Below are 21286 nucleotides of genomic sequence, written 5' to 3'. Positions count from 1 at the left end.
TCTTTTAATTTTCTAAACTCTTCCATAAAGTGTAGGCATTCATTATCAGATGATAAACTATGCACCAGGACTTGGGAGACAGGACTTCTCTTCCCGACTTTACCACAAATTTGGGGGAACTATACATATACATATAAATACACATACATTTATGTTTGTGTGTGTGTATATCCACATAGAAATATGCACATACTTGTGTGTTACATATATTGTATACATGTGTGTTATTTGTGTTGTGTATATATTGTGATATATTGCATGTGTTGTGTACACAAAGTAAACATATAACACACATATATAATACACACACATACACACCCACACACACATATATATATTTATATATGAAATGAACAGACTGGACTAGATGGTCTCTAAGATTCTTTCACTTCTAAAAATCATGATTCCTTCATCCCTAACAGTGATGAATGCAAAGTAAATGTTTTAACCTTAGAGTTTTGGAATGTCCAGAAACCAGTATTATAAGAATCAAGGTAGAGAGGGTTTGGAAAGGAAACAATCACTGCCCAAAAGTTGATGAGAACCAGGAGACCTATGATATTACTTGCCTAAGTTTTTGAAAATAGAAAAATCTTAGCCTGAGATACGTGAACTTTTAAAATACAAATATTTTTGATAAGTGCATTTAAATATAAATTTAGATTCCTATGAATTTTATTTATGCAATTAAAAGTATTATTATACTGAGAAGGATTAATGGGCTTCATCAGATTACCAGAGAGGTCCATGTCAACCATAAGGGCTAATGTATTCTGTTTCTAACATCGGACATCTTTTCTGTCCAATATTTTTTTGGCTTATAATAATAGCTCACATTGAAGTGATTTCAAAGAATTCTAACAAAATGGACAGAGTAGATATTATCATTATCAATTTATAAATGAAATCCCTGAGTCCTGGAGAGGGAAAATAATTTACCTAACATTGTACTGCTTGGAAGTAGCAGAGTTAAAATTTTCTGATTGGGAGTCACTTTCACAACAGCATATGATTTCCCTTTTACTTGCTATCAGAGAACTTTATACTTCTTGTATGCAGTTGTCATCTTTTATGTCTATGCATCCATGTCTTGGCCAACCCAACTAGGCTATAAATTTCTTGGGGGTAAAAAAGACAGCATCTAAATTAAATAAGTAATTCCTTCCCCACCTACTGAGGCAGTATTTTGAACAGAGCAGTTTCTTATTTAATAATTGAATGAATTAATCAATGAATGCACCCAGATGAGTACCAATAGAGTAAGACTAAACCCCTAAATGCAAACTGCCTAGTATTCGGCTACTGAAAACCTTTGATATATTGAAATAATTATAGCTGACTTTTTTTAAGATCTTAAAGGTTCACAAACCATCTTATACATATTCTTCAGGAGAAAATAAGCTCCTTGAGAATAGATTTGCTTCATTTTGTGTGTATGTGACCTCATGCCTCCTAGAGGGTCTGACACAAAAGTCACTGAAATAGTTTGGGGACCTCACCAGTGTTCAAGTTATCTTCAATGATTCAGCTTCTAAACCATCTGTGTCTGCCTGGTCTGTGCCTTCCCAAACCTAGGTGATTCACCCAACATAATGGGGGCCTTCTTAATTTCCCCCAACATTGCAAGGGACCAGTGAGGATGCTCTGTAACTTTTTGTCATACCAATTCTTACCATATAACCAGCCCATATTCTTTTTTCTATCATCCAGTTTCTTGAGACTTTCTTTCCCTGCTGTTCTTTGTCAGGGTTCTTCAGTGGTTATATATTGCATCTTGCTCATACATTCATCTCTCCAATGTCCCCTGAGTGATATTCACCTATAGTTCTTTGGAAATAATGGTATTCCATGTCTCACCGTCACACAGCAACACCAGCTGAATGAAAAGATGAGACTTTGCTCTCATGGGAAGCTTGGGGTCAGCAAAAAGAACTCTGTAATTTCCTCAAAGCAATACAACCCTTTCTCCTCTTTCTATTCAACCCTGGCATCACCAACAGAATGAAGGCTATCTATTGCCCAGATTTCAACAAGCATTTGGAAAGACATCCTCTAAAGCTTGTCCAACAGTATGTATATCCAGAACAGATAGAACAGATGGACAAAGAGTTGGGCCCGGTGTTGAACAGGCACATAGCAGACTTAATAAATGTGGATTTGAATCAAATTGAAGAGGTCTGGATATCAAAGGAGGGGCAGGGGGAAGGGTAATTTTGCCCTAAGAGAGACAAAGAAAGGAAGACAGAGGGAGAGAAAGCTTTTTAAACCTTCCTTCTCTTCCCTTTCAGCATTTATATTAAAAGCATTTAAATATAGCAAATGGATTTTTAAATCCAGAGTGATTTTTAATGTTTGACAGTTTGGCTGTTTAATTTTTGCTGTTCTGTTTCCCAATAGCCTTGTTTTAAGCATAGCCTTCCACTATGAAAATGGAAGAAAGCAACAATAGCAACAACAGCAAAACCCCAGAGTACTCAACCAACATAAAAGGGAAAATTTCTCAACCTGCATAAAACTATACATAGCACAGCTCTCAGATTTTACAGGACCATGATACCACACATTTTCTGCCCCTTTGGCTAACCAATACAAGGCTCTGTCCCCACTCCTTCCAGAGATAAAGTGTTCTTATCCACATTTTCAAAATGGGAGATCCACACTAGAGAAAGGATGTGTCTTCCCAGTAATCCCAGAACTCACGAACTCCTTATTCTCACTTTCTGTTTCTTAGTTCTTCAATACCTCTCTTGAGTAGTTGAATCAGACATTAAGAAGAAACTTGAACACCATTTTGGTTTAACTAATCAGAGGTTGTCTATTCTTAATGCTGTTGTTTTAAAACTTCCCTCTGGGTTCCTTTGATGGGGAACCAACCAAAAGTAGGACAGATTATGCTGGAAGGGGTACTAGAAGAAGCCAGAGGGCCTGAGTGTTTATCTTGGTTCATTTCTAATTCCCAGGATGTCATTTAGCAAGCAATTGAATTCTGTAGGACTCACCTAAAAGAAAGATGATACGGGGAGAGGAAAATCCTAAGGGGAGGGGACATCACATGGCAGAGTTGTGTTTATTCTTCTTGGTTTGGTAGGAATGGAGGACAAAAAATAGGGGAAAATGCAGACAGCCAGATTTTTAAATTAGTTAAAGGAAAAACTTCTTCACAGTTAAGAGTTGTCCAAAGCATGATGGGCTGCCTTAGGAGGTAGTGAGATTCTCCATCATTGGAAATCAGCAAAGGAAGCAAAATTCAATTCAAATTCAGCAACATTAATTAAATGCTAATGGGAATAAGGTCCACTGCTAGGTGCTTTAGGAGATATGAAAACAGACATAACAGAGACCCTACTTTCAAGGTACTTACAATCCACTTGTGGGCTGATAGGGGAGAGTGTGTACACAAAGAACTTTGTTCACAGTCTTATTCTTCATTTTAAGCCTATCATAATTCGAGTAATTAGAAAGAGATTCAGATAATGTGATATGAGAAATTTAAGGAGAAAAAGATTAAATTTCACTTAGGGGGAAGGGGTTGTATTTCCTAGGGATCAAGGAAACCTTAATAGAACAGGTGGAAACTAAACCCACCTTTGAAAGAAGACTAGGACTTCTACAGGTGGAGATGGAAAATGCATTTCAGAAATAAGTCATTAAAACTGGTGGAACAAGAATGGGTAAAGAGAATAAAACAATAATAATGATGACTAACATTTATATAGTAATTTATATAGTACCTACAACATATCCTTTACAGCACTGTGCTAAATATTTTATAATTATTATCTTATTTTATCCTTCTAACAAACCTGGGAAATAAGTATCACTGTTATATCCATTTTTATAAATAAAGAAACTGACATAGAAAGCATTTCAGTGACTTGCCTCAGGTCACACAAATATCTGTGTATTTGAGGTTAGAGTCAGGTCTTCCTGATGCTAGACAAATTTAGGGTACCACCTAACTGTCCTTAATTAGAAGGCAGAGATATAAAAGACATTAAAAGATAAAACACTGTTCTGAAGTCAAATTACAAATAGCCTTAAAATACAGGATTATGGATTGATACTTAATTTACTAATGAATGTATTGGAGATTAAAAGTGGCATAATCAAAGTAGTATAGTACTTTGAGAAGATTACAGAATCACCAGAAGACAGCATAACCCCTGGTGACTGTGGAGAGATGGATTAGAAGAGTTCTGGACTGGAGACAGGAAGTTTCTAATATTTTAAACAAGAAGTAATGAGAACTTGACATTTGAGGGCTAAAATGAAAGTTCAGAGGAGGATCACATACAAGAGATCTTATGAAAATAGAATCAACAAGACAACCACCAGTTCAGTGGGAAAGAGGAGAGTCAAGGATGACCCTGCTGGTGACTGAGGGATAGTAGAGTCTTCAACAGAAATAGGTAGGTGGAGAAGAGAAGCAGATTAAGGTTGAAGGATGAACATTTGGATATTCAGAATTTCCATAAGTCTGACAAAAGGAACATTTTTTAATGGTTGATTGGTTTGCACAGGCTTTCCTGAATAAAATAAGGAAATAGATGTCTTTCTAAGATTTTGATTGTCCTATATGTGCTTCCCCTTGCCCTGAAGATGTGAAAAAAACATGTTTCCTTCCAAATGATGGAGACTTTTGTCAGCACTGAGGATCTCACCCTTTTGGAAATAGTTTTGAATAAACAGTATCTAGACCAAAGATCACAAGTAAAGGGATCTTGGCCTAAACTCAGTCTGATCCAGGCTGTGGTATTTATTCCACAGATTATTTTCTCCATTGAATATTCATATTCAAGTATCAGGCATGTTCCCAAACTGAAGTGATAACTTTAAGGCTGGAGCAATTGCAGTGGTTCCCAGACCAGACATATTTCTACAGCAGATAAATTTATTTTGAGGTACTAACAAGACGATCACATGGAAATATCCAAAAAGCAACTGAAAAAAAGGACTGAAACTCTAGGGACAATTTGGAATTGGAGATATAAATTATTAGTAATATGCATAGAGGAGGTCTTAGGAGTAAATTGAATTTCCTAAGGAGAAATTATAGACAGAGAAAAGAGGAGGGTTAAGGACAGAACTTTGAAGGATATTTGTGTTTGTGGGCAAGAAGATGAGGAACCACCAAGAGAAACTTTAAATTGTCAGAAAGATGATAAAAACTTTGAAAACCTAGTGCCACTAAAGCCAAGGGAAAATAGAATATTAAGAAACAGGTGATGACCTACAGTGTCACATGACAGAAATCCAGAGGGATGAAAAAAGGGGAAAGGCTATTGTATTTAATGATTAGGATATTAGCAGACACCTTGAAAAGAAAAGTTTCAGTAGAGTAAGGAAAGAGCAATTGTAAACTACTCTTTTTAACAATTTGACAATGCAATTGGAAAATAAAAAGTATACATTCTCATAACACATCAGGTTTTAATAAAGCATCTTCTATTAAACAACCTTAGAAGATACCCCCATCTACTATTTATGTGACTTGTAGAAAACTATGTACTTTTTGTCTCTTCCTTTAGAATGCAAATTCCCTGAGGGCAGTAACAGTTTTCATGTTTGCAATGTTAAGCACAGAGTTTGGTATATAATAACATCATAATAAATGCTTTTTGATTGATTTCTCAAGTGGTATCATCTCTATTTTACTGATGTGGAAATTTTCAATTTAATTATATATATATAAATTTATATACAACATAAACATATTTTTCATACAGACAGATACGTATATAGATATAGATGTAGATAATGATCAAGGAATGATTTCAAGTTGATAATTACACAAATTAAGGAGGGCTGTTTCCTTTATTATTGATGTGATATTCACATTGATCATTGTATTTTTAGTCTGTTGAATTTCTTCTATATTTGATAATTAAATCATACTGAATTTTTCTGTTCTGCTTTCTTCATCCTGTATTACTTCATATGAGATCTTTCCAATTTCAACAAACCACAGCATTATGCATCTAGATGCCATAATTTATTCAGCCACTCGGCAAATAATGGCCACTGACATGATTTTAAACTTTTTTATCACAATGTTCTTATGAACATTTTTGTGTATGTGTTTTTATTCTTGCTTTCAATAACTTTCATAGGGTATATATTCTCCCAAAAGTGGGATCTCTGAGTCAGAATTGTCTTTCAGTGAGATTAAATCAATCCATGGTTCTAACATAGAATTAGTGTGCCTGACTTCTGGCAGTACCTCCTACAATGAGTTTTCCCATCATTTAGCATTTTGATAACTTAAGCTTTTATTCTTTAAGCATGAGTTTATAGCTCAAGGTTTTTTAATTTGCATACTTCTCCTTAATTCTTATTTTTAAACTGTTCAGTTTTTATTTTTATTTATTTATTTTTGAATTTTACAATTTAACAATGAAATATAAGAGATAGCAATGAAATATAAGAGATAGCAAAATTAGATAATGGTTTAACTCCACAATTCTTTCTCTGGATACAGATGGTATTCTCCATCACAGATACCCCAGAATTGTCCCTGATTGTTGCACTGATGGAATGAGCAAGTCCATTAAGATTGATCAACAACCCTATGTTGCTGTTAGGGTATACAATGTTCTTCCGGTTCTGCTCCTCTAGCTCAGCATCAGTTCATGCAAATCCTTCCAGGCTTCTCTGAATTCCCACCCCTCCTAGTTTCTAATAGAACAATAGTATTCCATAACCTACATATACCACAATTTGTTCAGTCATTCCCCAATTTATGGATGTTCACTCAATTTCTAATTCCTAACCATCACAAATAGAACTGCTATGAGTATTTTCATACAGGTGATGTTTTTATACTTTTTCATGATCTCTTCAGAGTACAGAAGGACAGAATACAGTGGTATTGCTGGATCAAGGGGCAGGCACATTTTTATTGCCCTTTGGGTGTAATTCCAAATTGCTCTCCAGAAAGGTTGAATGAGTTCACAATTCCACCAACAATGTATTAGTGTCCCAGATTTCCTGAATCCTTTCCAACATTGATTATTGTCCTTTCTGGTCATATTGGCCAGTCTGAGAAGTGTGAGGTGGTACCTTGGAGATGCTTTAATTTGCATTTCTCTAATAAGTAGTGATTTAGAGCAATTTTTCATATGACTATGGATTGCTTTGATTTCCTCATCTGTAAATTGCCTCTGTGTATACTTAGACCATTTATCAATTGGGGAATGGCTTGGGTTTTTTTTTTTAATAAATTTAATTCAGTTCTCTGTATATTTTAGAAATGAGTCCTTTGTCAGAAATACTAGTTGTAAAAATTGTTTCCCAATTTACTACATTTCTTTTTGTTCAGGTGATTATTGATAGCTTATATTGCCTCTGCAGAACACTGTTGATGTCCTTTGCCCACTTTATCCATTAGAGTATGCCTCCTAATTTTCTAGATTATGATCAGTTCTCTGCAGATTTTGGATGTCAGACTTAGTTCAGAGATTTTGAATGCAAACATATTTTTCTCTTTCTGCCTTTGCAATTGCCATTCCACACAAAGAGATATCGATACTTCAAATAGGCATAATTCCTCATCATGTGACATTGTCTGAGGCCATTCTCATCATCAACTGACCGTTCACACAGGCAATTCCCAAACTTTGGAAATGCCATTATTCAGACTCTGCTCTGAATATGTATCTCACTTTTCCTCTTCCCAAATATTCCTCTTTTCCAGAAAACTTATCCAGTTAACTATAGTGAGGTCCAGTTTCTCATTTAGGTTACATTTCCTTATACACATTCCCAATATTTACATTAATCAGTTCAATTCAACAAACACTTATTAATTACCATTGTTTGTATAGCTAAATGAAGAGCTAAAAATAGGTGCTAAGAACCTATTATATTCCATTCTAATTGTTAGGCAGATAAATCTTCCTTCATTTCTATTCTGATTTAGCTGCCATCAAATGTGAGAGATGATGAAAATATCTCAGAACACAAGCAATTAAAATATAGAATACTTGGAGGAACAATAGAAAATAGAATATTTGAGATAGAAGAGCCTAGATATTATCTAGTCCAAAACTCTTCATTTTGCATATGAGGAAAGAGAGTCCAAGATAAGGAATGATGAAGCAGCTAGTTATCACTGGATGAGCTGAACCTGTAATTCAGTAATTCTATTAGTAGAATACAACAGGAGAGACAGGAGGGGAAAACAGTAGTTTTTCAGTGATATTTGATTCTTCATGATCTCATTTAGTTTTTCTTGAAAAAGGTACTGGAGTTGTTTGCCATTTTCTTCTCCAGCTCATTTTATAGATAAGGAAACTGAAACAAACAAGGTTAAGTGACTTGCCGAGAGTTACATGACTGGTAAGTGTCTGAAGCTAGATTTGAACTCAGCAATATGAGTCTTTCTGACTCCAGATGGAGGACTCCATCTGTTGTGCCACCTACCTGCCCAAGGGGAAATAAAAGCCTTCAACTAGTTTTGCAAAGAGGGAGAACAAGAAACAAAACACTCAAGGGAGATCTGATGATTCTCTAGTAATTCTTTTATGTAGAATAATCTAGGATTACTGCTTTGGTAAATCAAAAGCACTGTACATGTGCAAGTTAATATTAATATTAGGAAAACACCATATTTCAGTGAAAAGAAAACAAGAGTCGAGACTAGGAGACTGTATCCTGATGCAGACTGCCACTAATTCAACCTTCATCTATTTGCCTTATTTCTCTATGGCTTAGTTTACACATCAATTTCATAATACATACATTCATACATATATACATATAGATGTATATGTGCATACATATATATGTTAATTCATATTGTTATTTAATTTTACTCCATATGCCAGTGCTATCTCTTTTATATGAGATCCTTTAGCATTTTATATTCACATTTAGTACTTATTCTTAGTCCAGTGCCTCCAAATATAGGTGCCTGTTAAAGAAATATTTATTGATCAATTATTTATTCTAATTTATATTAGATCTAGCTCATGTTTGTCTTATGGAGGAAAAGTCCATATCTTAGGGTTTAGCTAGTTAGCAGCTAAGAAATGATTAACAAAAGGATGCTAAAGGGATCATTTCCAATGGCAGGAAACTGTGTCCTTATAATCACTGCTGACTGTAGCCTAAGGCATCGATGGAAGAAAACAAACTGTGGAATTAGAACCCTGTGGCATTCAGGTGTGTGCCATTGATGGTGATGAGAACCCTAACCCCCTCCCCCTTTCTGGGTAGGGGCAAATATAATTCCCCAATTAAGTTGAAAAAATTTGGAAGGAAAGTCTCAGATGCTAAATTATGGCATATTTGTGAGTCAAGAGGATAATTAATATGATTTCGCATTTTCAATTGACCCAGCATTAATAACACAGGACCATACTCATGGGACAAATTCCTATTAGTTTTAAGGAAACTGGGGCATTGCCAGAGGCTGTGTATTCCTAAGACAGCAGTGAGATCCTGTCAGCCAAAGAGGGTTTTTCCCTAGCTTTCACACTGTTGGAGTGTTTTACTTTCTGTAGGGAAATGGAACCTTTTGCGGTAATGGCAAAGGTCTGTGATATGACTTTGGGGACTTAGGGAACACAATGTACTACCACCCAGCTTTGCAAATTATTGAGTGATCATTAAAATCCCATTTGACTTGAACATTACACATTATAAACTCCCAGCTCTAATTTTTTTTTTCTTTCTAGCATTCTATTTTCTAATGATGTTCTAATGTTCTAGGTTTTGTGTTTGAACATTGTACAAGATTCTTTCCAAATCTAGCATTTTATTTACTCTTCCACCTATAGTTTTCTAAGTACAAGGAAATCTGGCTTGAGGAAATCATGAACAAAAATTTACAAACTTTTGGTGGAAATAGCAATACTATTTCAAATAAACTCCTTCTTCCCCCTTCATTCATGAAATAAATAATGGTAGATACTAGCACAAAGATGAATAAAATTTGTCTCTCACCTTTAAGATCCTATGGTCTATTGTAAAGAAATAAAGAATGTGGAGAAAAAAAACAAATAAATAGGATTGGAAAAACGAAATATTTAGAACATTTTGACACTTACATGCTTCCATATCTGTTGCTATAATCTAGCATGAATTTCTCCCCTCTGCATTTTTTCATTCCAGTTATTCTTCCCAATATTAATTTAATCAACAAAATTCCCACTTCATATAGCAAGCACAATTCATATTGAGACATTAGAATCCAAATGTGGGGTTTCTACAGTTATTGATGATGTTGATGATGATGATGATGATGATGATGATGATAAAAATCTCTATAGAATAGCTAGCAAATCTGTTACATTCATTTCTATTATTCCCTGTTCAGCTCTTTTTTTACATTTATTTGTAAAATCTTTATGCCCTAATGCATGGGAAATTTTTTTTTATAAAAGTTCTTCATTGTCAAGTCAATAGACATTTATTAAGCTCTTACTCTGGGTCAGGCAATGGGTTAAAACTGAAGGGATACAAAGAAAGGGAAAATCAGTTCCTGCCCTCAAGGAGCTCAAACTCTAATTTTACAAACAATTACTGGCATATCTCATTTATTGTGTTTAGTTTTGTTGAGTTTCATAGATAATGCACTTTTCTTTTTTAACAAATTGAAGGTTTGTGGTAATCTTGAGCAAGTCTATAAACACTTTTTCCAATAGGGTGAGCTCACATTATGTCTCTCTGTAATATTTTGATAATTCACATAATTCAAACTTTATCAACATATCACATCTGTTATGTTGATCTTTGTTGTCACCATTATGATTGTTTTTGAGCACCACAAACCATGTCCATTGTAAGAGAGTGAATAATTGATAAATTATGTCTGTGTTCTTACTGCTCCCTGGACTAGATATTCCCCAATCTTTCTCCTTTTTCTCAGTTTTTTCTATATCATGAAACACAACAATATTGAAATTAGGCCAACGAATAGCTCTACCCTGGCTTCTAAAGTCTTCAGTGGAAGGAAAATTTAATTGATCTCACAAACTTCATTGTTGTTCTAGTTTAAGAAATTTCCACAGCCAATCTTCAGCAACCATCAACCTAATCAGTCAAGTACCCTTTAACATGAGCAAAAAGATTATGACTTGTTAAAGGCTCAGATGACAGCATTTTTTAGCAATAAAGTATTTTTTAAATTAAGCATGTAAATTATGCTCTTAGGACATATTTCAGGTCTTTTCCCTCACCACCACTTTTTTTAAAGTTCTACTTTCATCATTATCTCCTTGTATATTTTGAGAAAAAAATATTTCACTGATCCTTCTGTTTTTTTCTTTGTTTTTGTGTTGTCATAGTTGTGGTTATTAAATCCAATTGACAGTTTTCTCTTTTATTCTGGGGAAATTCATCCTATTTCTTGTGACTTCTTTGGTATTTTTGTTATGTTTCTGTTGTCATGATAAAGCAGAGAGAATAATTTGTTGTCATTAAAAAAAAAGAAATATTTCTAATGCTTATATATTTTTGGTTTGTTTTGTTTTTTGCAAGGCAATGGAGTTAAGTGACTTGCCCAAGGCCACACAGCTAGGTAAGTATTAAGTGTCTGAGGCCAGATTTGAACTTATGTACTCCTGCCTCCAGAGTCAGAGCTCTATCCACTGTGCCACCTAGTCACCCCCATTGCTTATATTTTTTAAATGAATATTTGCATCAAGTTTGCAGAGCATAACACCATGGGTTAAATTCTGACTTTCTTTCTTCTTCAAAACACGTCATTCCATTTCTTCCTGTAGTTTCTGGCAGGTCTTGAGCTACTCAATTTTCTTCTCATTTATATTTAAAGGTTTCTACTGGTCACTTGCAGAATATTTTTGTTTGTCACTGGAATTATTAAATTTAACTGCTATGTGTCTTGAACTTGGCAATAAGGCATTCTTTCTTCTGTTGACAATTGGATTCTTTTGATTGATATTTTGCATTTGTTTTTAGAAGTTCTGGGGGGTGGCTAGGTGGCACAGTGGATAAAGCACCGGCCCTGGAGTCAGGAGTAACTGGGTTCAAATCTGGTCTCAAACACTTAATAATTACCTAGCTGTGTGTCCTTGGGCAAGTCACTTAACCCCATTGCCTTGCAAAAACCTAAAAAATAAAAAAATAAAAAAAAAGAAGTTCTGGCAGTTTTGTTGTAGTATTTCTTGTATTTTCATCTTCAATTTTTTGTTTGTTTCTTTTACTAGCCCCATTCTTTTTAAATTTTCTCTACCCCCCCCATCTGGAATCAAGATATTTTAGATGTATAGACTTTCTTTCAATAATATTGCTTTTTGCTTCTCTCCTCTTAGATCATTCTTCTATTCTATACATTTGCATTTCCAATCAATTATTTCCACTGTTTTTTTTTTTTTGTGAGGTTTGCCATTATGGATTCAATTGTTTCTGTTTTGCCAATTATTTCTGTTGTATAGACCATAGATTCTTTTCTTAAAATATGTATTTTTCTATTGAACCCTTCTGAACACTTTCCTAGCAATAATTCTATGAGATAAGTAGATCAATCCAATCAATAAATATTTATTAAGGGGCTTTGTGTATCAGATATTGTGCTAAGTGCTTAGGATACAAGAGAGACAAAAGACAATCAAGGAATTTCCAATCTAGTAGAGAACTTAACATTCTAACAGTAGAGTAAATATTATATAAATATATAGAGAGTAAATACATAAAAATAAAAAATTCAGAGAAGTAAAATGATTTGAGCAGAAGCAGGTAGCTGATGAGTTTCAGAGCTAAAATTAAAATCCAGGTCTTTGCTGAATACAGATCTAATATTCCTTCCACTGTCTCAGAATAATGCCTCTAGATCAGAATTTCTTAACTTGAGGTATTTGCACTTGGTTTAAAAAATGCACACATACACATAGATAGGTAGATAGATAGATACAAACACAACTGTATTTCCCTTATCAATTTTCTTCTTTTGCAATCCTTTATATTTTATTTTATGCATTTTAGAACATGATTCTGAGAAAGGGTCCTTCAACTTAACCAAGATTACTAAAGATATCCAAGAAATACTTCACAGATTAAGATCTCTTATTCCAGAAATCACTTTCTTCACAATAATTCTCTAAGATATATTCTAAGTAGGGTCATCATCATATTATTGATGAGAACAATGAGAATAGGGAAAGAGAAGTGACTTGTCTAAGGCCACAGAGTTAAGGAAAGAGACAATATTCAAAGCAAGACCTTCTTATCACCAGTCTACTATTCTTTCCTCTGGCTCTAAAGTGTTGGGTGTATGGCTAAGTGTATTTAGTTGTAAAATAATCCCAAATATCTTTTCCATGACAGTAAAACTGAATCCAGTGTCCTCTGAACATCTGAATTTAATTTTTTTAACTTTCTTAAATCCCCTTAACTGCCAGGCCTTAGAGTACTCTCATAAAATCTTTTTAAATAATTAAGATCAAAGCTCAGTGCAGTGGTCAAAGGCAAGGACATGTGACCCTGTAAATTATCCTGACTTCTGGCCCAGGACCCAGTCCTGCCAGAAACACAGATTCACATAAAAGATAGTCATTCAAATTCACAATTAAAGAAGATGCAAGTAATCTTTTTTCCCCCTCTTTCTTCTTGAAGATGAGTTATGGAAAGAAGCTGGATAAACTCTCATCTTTCTGACAGCAAGAACTTGTTCTGACAGATGTAGGATTCTGCACACACCTCTGTCCTATTCTCTCATTTACTACTTGAGACACTCACCTCCATAACTTTCCAAGTCAAAAGATGTGAATTCCTGTCCTGGCTCACTGTTTGCTGGTTGTGTGACTTTACAAAAGCCACCTAGACACTTTGTGTCTCAGTTTCTTCGTCTGTAAAGTGGAGCCAATAATCCTTAGATGATGGGACTTTCATAAAACAGTTGAGAAGGAAGTTCACCATAAATCTATAATGTCATTTATTCCCATTTTGATGATATTTAAGATTCACAAAGAGCTTCCTTCTCAACTATCTATTGATTATCTCATAATTCAAGGATAATTATCCCTGTAAACATTTATAAATTATACATATATATTACTTGTATGCATAAATAGATATGTGTATTTACATATATATATATATATATATACACACACATATATATGCAGAGAGAAAGAGAGGGAAGACAGAAGGAAGAAAAAGAAAAGGAGAGGGGGACAGAGAGAGACAGAGACAGACATCCAGAGAGAAAGAAGAGAGCGGGGCAACTAGGTGGCATAGTGGATAAAGCACCGGCCTTGGAGTCAGGAGTACCTGGGTTCAAATCCTTTCTCAGACACTTAATAATTACCTAGCTGTGTGGCCTTGGGCAAGCCACTTAACCCCATTTGCCTTGCAAAAAAAAAAACCTAAAAAAAAAGAAAGAAGAGAGCAACTAAGTGGTATAGTGAATAGAGAACCAGGCCTAGAGTCAAGAAGTGTCATCTTCCTCAGTTCAAACCTGGCCTCAGACATTTACTGGCTTTGTGACCTTGGATAAGTCACTTAATGCTCTTTCCCTCAGGTTCCTCATCTGTAAAATGTAAAATGGGGCATAATTATAACTCTCCCTGTTCTGGTTGCTGTAAAGCACTTTGCAAATCTTAAATCTAATGGGATTAATATATATATATATATATATATATATATATATATATATATATATATATATATAATGCTTTTGGTGATGGTATTAAGAATACTGCTCCAAGTTCAACAAGTCATTTTGTGTATCATTTTAACAACACCATGAAACACTATCTGAATCTGATGGAAATTAAGTGATTTGTTCAGGGTTATATAACTAGCAAGAATCAAAAGAATTTGACCCAGGATTTACTGACTCCAGTTCCAGTATTCTATCTATTTCAACATCAAGCGTCTTTACTTATTCTACTCAGATTAAAACATTTGTGTGGGCAGAGACTGCGACTTAGATTTATTCTATTTTCAGTAGTCCCTAGAAAAATCCTCAGCTCACAGTAGGGGTTTGATAAAGGTTTATGGATGTCAGAGATTCTAGACTCACATTCCACTTCTGCCTCTTGCTACCTGTGTGATCTTGGGGAAGACATTCAACATTTTGTGTCTTAGTTTCCTTATCATTAAAATGAATTGATTGGATTAGATAATTGGATTAGATCCTCTTGCACACCTAAATCACCAGTTTTACAATCCTATGAACTCTACTAGAACCCCCTTCAACACTAGCTCCCTATGTCTGACACCTCTTGAAAGTTTCAACTGGGGCAGCTAGGTGGCGCAGTGGATAAAGCACCAGCCCTAGAGTCAGGAGGACCTGGGTTCAAATTCGTTCTTACCTAGCTGTGTGGCCTTAGGCAAGCCACTTAACCCCATTTGCCTTGCAAAAACCTAAAAAAAAAAGTCTTTCAACTCCCAAAGATATGCAATGACAGATTGTGACTTTTGGAAGAAAGATGGGAGTCATCAAGAGCTATCCTTGGATTTTCTGAGATCTAAGTCCCAATTTCTCCTTTCGTGAAATGAGAGGATTGGACAAGATGGTCTTCTAGGTCCTTTCTAACTTTGATATTATATGATCCTATAACTCTTTTATAGAAACTGCCAGATGTCAACCTGCTGCTTCTCAAATCAATCTCTCTCTAATCACGTGGTTTATGAGAAGCTTGAGCAACTAGGTGAAGCAATGAATAGAACATCAGATCTGGAGTAAGGAAGATTTGAGTTTAAATCCAGCCTCAGACACTTCCTAGCTGTGTAATCCTGGACAAGTCACTTAACCCTGTTTGACTCAATTTCCTCATCTGTAAAATCATCTAGAGAAGGAAATGGCAAACCATTCCAGGATCTTTGCCAAGAAAAGCCCAAACAAGGACTTGAAGAGTAGGATAAGACTGAACAATAACATGGAAAGATTTCCATATGTTGCATTAGTATACCATGATTCCAGTTGTAGCTCTGCCTTATGATTGTTTGATTTTGAGCAGATCATTTCTTCTCTCTGGGCCAAAGTTTCTTTAACTAGAAAATGAGGGTCAAGACCTACCTAACTCATAGGGCTACTGCACCAAATGAAATAATGTACTGGAAGCTCTCTTCATATACTGAATGCATTAAATATCTCTACTGTACTAGCCTGGAGTTGTACTGCCTTTATGATTCAGGCAGACATATCCTCTTGAAACTTCAGTTTCTTCATTTTCAAAATTAGAGGGTCAGATTAGAAAACCTTTGAGGTGCCCTTCTTTCTCTATATCTACGATCCTGTGATGTTATGAGTAGCTCCTGCCCTCAGAGTTTACATTCTACTACATTCATTGATTTCCCTTTTATATGAGAGGTCTCTTCAGTGTTGTGTTCTTCACACTACACCCCCCCCCAAGAAATAAGTCAAATTCCATTAACTCTACAGAGAAATAGGTAATGCCTGGTACACAGTAGACACTTGATAAATGCTTGTTGAATCAGTATTGTAGGAAGAGAATCTGACTCACAGTCAGAAGACTTGAATTCAAGATACCTACTATATGACTTTGGAAACTCATCTGCTCTGAGTCTCAGGTTTGCCAGCTTTACAATGGGTATCAGATACTTTGTCCTGCAAAAAAAATTGTGGTTCTTAATGAAATAATATAAGTAAAGTACTTTGGAAAACTTAAAGCACTATATAAATGAGTCATTGTGGGCTAGCTAGGTGGTGCAGTAGATTAGCACCAGCCTTAGAATCAGGAGGACCTCAGTTCAAATACGACATGGTCACTTGATACTTTCTTAATTGTGTGAACCTGGGAAAGCCACTTAACTTTATTTCCTTGCAAAAATCCAATAAATAAATGAATAATTATTAAATTATGCTGGTATAGATTAAAGAAAACTATTACTAATGATGATGATGATGATGATGAACAGGCCCTATTAATATAATACCAAAAGAATCGAAAATATCTTAGAAGCTATATTCAAGGGCTGAATGACAATGCAGACTAGTAAGAAGGAAAAAAGTTCTACATTAATAAGAAATGACCTTCATAACATATTTGGACTCTCTTGGGTTTCATTAATAGAATATTCCATATTTTGTCATATCTAATTCCAATGCATCTTTCTTATCACCATTGTAGAAATATTAATAAAGATAGTTTTGTTTAGTCCTTTTTTATAAAATTATTTCCATTCCCCCCTTTTTGTGTGTTTAAAAGTAATTGTAATATTTTTAATATCCTAATATGTGAAGCTGATATTCTTAGCTGTCTGCTATCTGAAGGAGGCTTGGATAAGTATCAGCTGACCCCAAACTATGACCCTTCTAGGGCTGCTTCTCACTGCTCTTCTGTACCTCTTCTGGGAAGGCAGTTTGCTAAAATCACTAGGAGTCTGTTTCTATGTTCCTGTTCTAGTGCTAGAATTTCACAAATTTCTTTCTCTTGTCTTTCATCTTCCTTTTTAAATCTTATAATGAAGGTAACAATTGATAGTTAAACATTGATCATTATAACTGATATTTACATATTTATTGACAATGGTAACTGATTTTTAAACATTGACAATAACTGATATTTACATACTGATAATTACAACTGATATTTATCTATTGATTGAGAATTACATATTTACGTATTGATCAATGTTGATAACTGATACACATTAATACTGATAAATGGTATTTATGTATTACATATGTATGTGTATAATAGAGGGAGGAGAAAGGGAGGAAAGGGGAGAAAGAGAAAAGGGGGAAGAGTGAGATAGAAAAGAGGAAAACAGGAGAGAGGAGTAGGGAATTAGGGGACAGAGCCAGAGAGAGAGAGAAAGAGAGAGAAGGGTGAAAGACTGAAGGGGTGATAGTCAGAAACAGAGAAGGAGAAGAGAGAAGGAGGAAAGAAACAGAGACAGGGCATGGGTGGGGTGGGGAGTAACATGGTGTAGCAATGCATAGTCTGCTTCTGATTAGGGAAGACCTGAGTCCATGCCTTGTCTCTGCCACATATCAGCTGTGGGACCATGGGTTGTCAATAAACCTCACAAAATAACTCTCTAAGACTATCAGTTACAGGACATTTGTTCATCTTCACTTGGAAAAGGAACTTTCTCATCAGGATCAATCAATCAATATTTATTAAGTACCACCCATGGACCAAGTACTATGCTAATTGCTGGGAAAACAAAAAAGAAAAGAGAAAAAGAAAATTATAGTCCCTGCCTTCGCAGAATTCACAATCTAATGTAATTTCTTGTACCAATGAAATCTCAATTCAAGTCACACACACACACACACACACACACACATACATATATATATATATATATAATATAGTTATATTGTTATACATTTCTATATATAAACATGTATTCATATATGAATGTATATACATATATATATATATATACATATGTTTGTGTGTGTATTATAAATTGCTACCAAAGTGGTCTGATTTCTATTATGTCTTTCTTTAGATTGCACCCTGACCTTATATCTTTCCCTTTCTCTTTGTTTGCACATCGAATCATAAAATCCTAGAACTGGAAAAGACTTTAGACATAGAATATGATAACTTGAAGCAACCTTACAACATAGAATGTCAGGGATCAAAGTGTCTAATCCCTTTATTTCACAAAGAAGGAAAATGAATGAATGAAAGAATTAAATAGCATTTATTTAATTCTGATCATGTGCTTGGAGAATGCTAAGTTTCTTTAACTGAATTCTAAGACAAAGGCAAACTAATAGCTGGAGTCAAAGTCACAGAAACACAGAATTTTGGAGTTGTAAGTGATATCATTGGTCATCCCACATGATTTGTGCCGAAACAAAAATTTCCAAAATAACATACATATCCACCAAGTGATTACCTGTTATTATTATCTAGTTTCTTTTCAATCATGACTCCTTTGGGGATTTTCTTAGCAAAGATACTGCAGTGATTTGTCATTTCCTTCTCCAGCTTATTTTACAGATGAGGAACTGAGACAAATGGCTAAGTGACTTGTCCAGGATCCCACAGCCAGTAAGTGTCGGAAGTCAAATTTCAACTCAGGTTGTCCCAACTCCAATCTACCTAGCTACCCAAGTAATCATCAAGCTTCTGCTTGAAAACTTTTAATGAGGCAACATTCTCCTTCTCATTCCACTGTGGGACAATTTTAAGTATAAGGAATTTTTTTCCAGATGTCATGCCTTAAATCTGACTGAAATTTCCACATTGATCAACTGCATGCTTTTTCTCAATACCTCAATCCCAATTAATACTATGCCATGAAGTCTCACTCCTGCACTTCCTATGGGCTATCAAGTAACTATGGAGCTACAAAAATAAATAAGATACAGCTTCTGTCTCCCAGGAACTGCAAATGTAATACAAGTAAAAATGTACAATTTCTTAGAGAGGAATGAACACAGCAATATGATAGTTCAGCCAAGAAGGAAATCACTTCTGCCTCCCTTCACATTGTAATCCCAAGCAAGACTACCTGTCTACAGAGGCCCCATTTCATCACTCATTCAGTAAATATTTATTGACTGCCTACCGTGCAGGACCCTAGTGGTAGATGCTGAAGAAGATCTATCAATTTATCAAAGATTTTTTTGTGGGTTTCATGTGTTGTTTTGTGGGTTGATTGCCTACTCCAGTTTATGTATCTCACAGCTCTCCCCCATCCTTTACATTTATAAATAATGATAAACGGAGTTGCCCCTGACATATTACCAGCACACTATTCAAATCCCTTGTTGGGGACTTGTGAAGGGGATTTCCAGGTAGATAAAAGTCCTATCTAACATGTCATTTGGAGTCAATTCCCACTTCAAATGTGAGATTCTGTGAGTTGACTTTCTTTCCCTCCTGGCCTTTAATCTCTTGATAGGGGCATGGTGGGGATGGGACAAGCAATCTGTTTGTCCTTAGGAAAGTCACCATCCTCCCACTCCCATTTTTTTAAGTTAAATTGTGATTCCATTTACCAGCATTGCAGTTTTAGGTAAGTCGCTAATCTCTAAGAGTCTCCTTTTCATTATCAATAAAATGAAAGGAATGAATTAAATGATGTCAAAGGTGACTTTCAGTTCAAAATATATGATCCTATGCCACAGAAAGGGTATTAATGATCTAAAGGCCTCCTTAACCACTCCCCTTTTAGCTGCCTTGATATACTGTCACAAAATCATGGGATCAAAAATTTAGAACTGGAAGTGTCATTAAAGGTTCAATCTTCTCCTCACCCCCAGCTCCATGAATTAAGGACCCAGAAAGGTTGTCTTATATTATTTCCTTCCTGTCTTATAATTTCTTCATGAGATCATATATCTTGTTATGCTTTAGTCTCTTAAACTTGTTTTTTTCATTCATTTTAACCTTCAAACCCTCTATCCTTCAGTATTTTCCAAGTTGTTACCCCTTCTGTGATTTCACTTTTGTCCCTCCATCCACAATTTCAAAACTGTAGTTATTAATTCACCACACTTTTATTTATCTCACTTCCTCATCCTATCACTGCTCCCACCCTATCAAAACCCCAAGACTGAAGTACTCCTACCAGAACTGAATGAAATTAGAGGAAATCACAAAAAAATGGGTGCTTAGGTTAACTATAGATTCATGTTATCCAAGTTCAACTGGAACCCTTGCTTAAAAAGAAATTAAAAATAAGAAATGCCCCCATTTTATAGCTAAGGGCTGAACCAAATTCTAGTTACACAAAAGACCACCATATCTATATAGTGAAGGGTGAGTAAATTCCTTTATCCAAGAAGATAGTAAACAGGAACCAGAGGAGTAATATAGATTGGAATGTATACCAAACGATATATAATATCATTAATGAACTCTACCACTGGGGGCAAGATATCTTGCTTAACCAGGAGAAACTCTCCAGTCCCATCCCAGGAAAAATTCTCCAAAATCTCTATAGAGGCAAGTTGGAAATCAGAGCCGTGTTGAAATACATACCCCTTTAAAGGCCTGCATCTACCTTAAGTCTCTCTCTAACTCATCCATTCTGTCTGTCTGCCAGGCTGCCAGTCTGCCTGACTGTCTGTCTCCCTCCCCCAATTCTCTATCCTTCCTCTTCCTCTTTCTCTTCCTCTTACCTAGAACCATATGTATCTTCTCTTGAGTCAGAACCATAATGTTCCATAGTCTTAAATCAATTCAATCTGCCACATAGGGATGCAGTATCCAATAATCATACACTCCAACAAGAGAAAAATTGTATATAAATATGCTACATTGTAACCTAGGATTATATTTATAAATATGATTTCAGACAAGGGAAGATACAGTAACTATAGGCATTTTGAAAAGAGATAAGCAAGGAAACCCAGCATTTAGCAAAATACTTGGAACAAATAAGT

The sequence above is a fragment of the Macrotis lagotis genome, chromosome 1 (genome assembly GCF_037893015.1).
Source record: "Macrotis lagotis isolate mMagLag1 chromosome 1, bilby.v1.9.chrom.fasta, whole genome shotgun sequence".
Classification (NCBI taxonomy): domain Eukaryota; kingdom Metazoa; phylum Chordata; class Mammalia; order Peramelemorphia; family Peramelidae; genus Macrotis; species Macrotis lagotis.
This window is presented reverse-complemented; position numbering follows the sequence as displayed.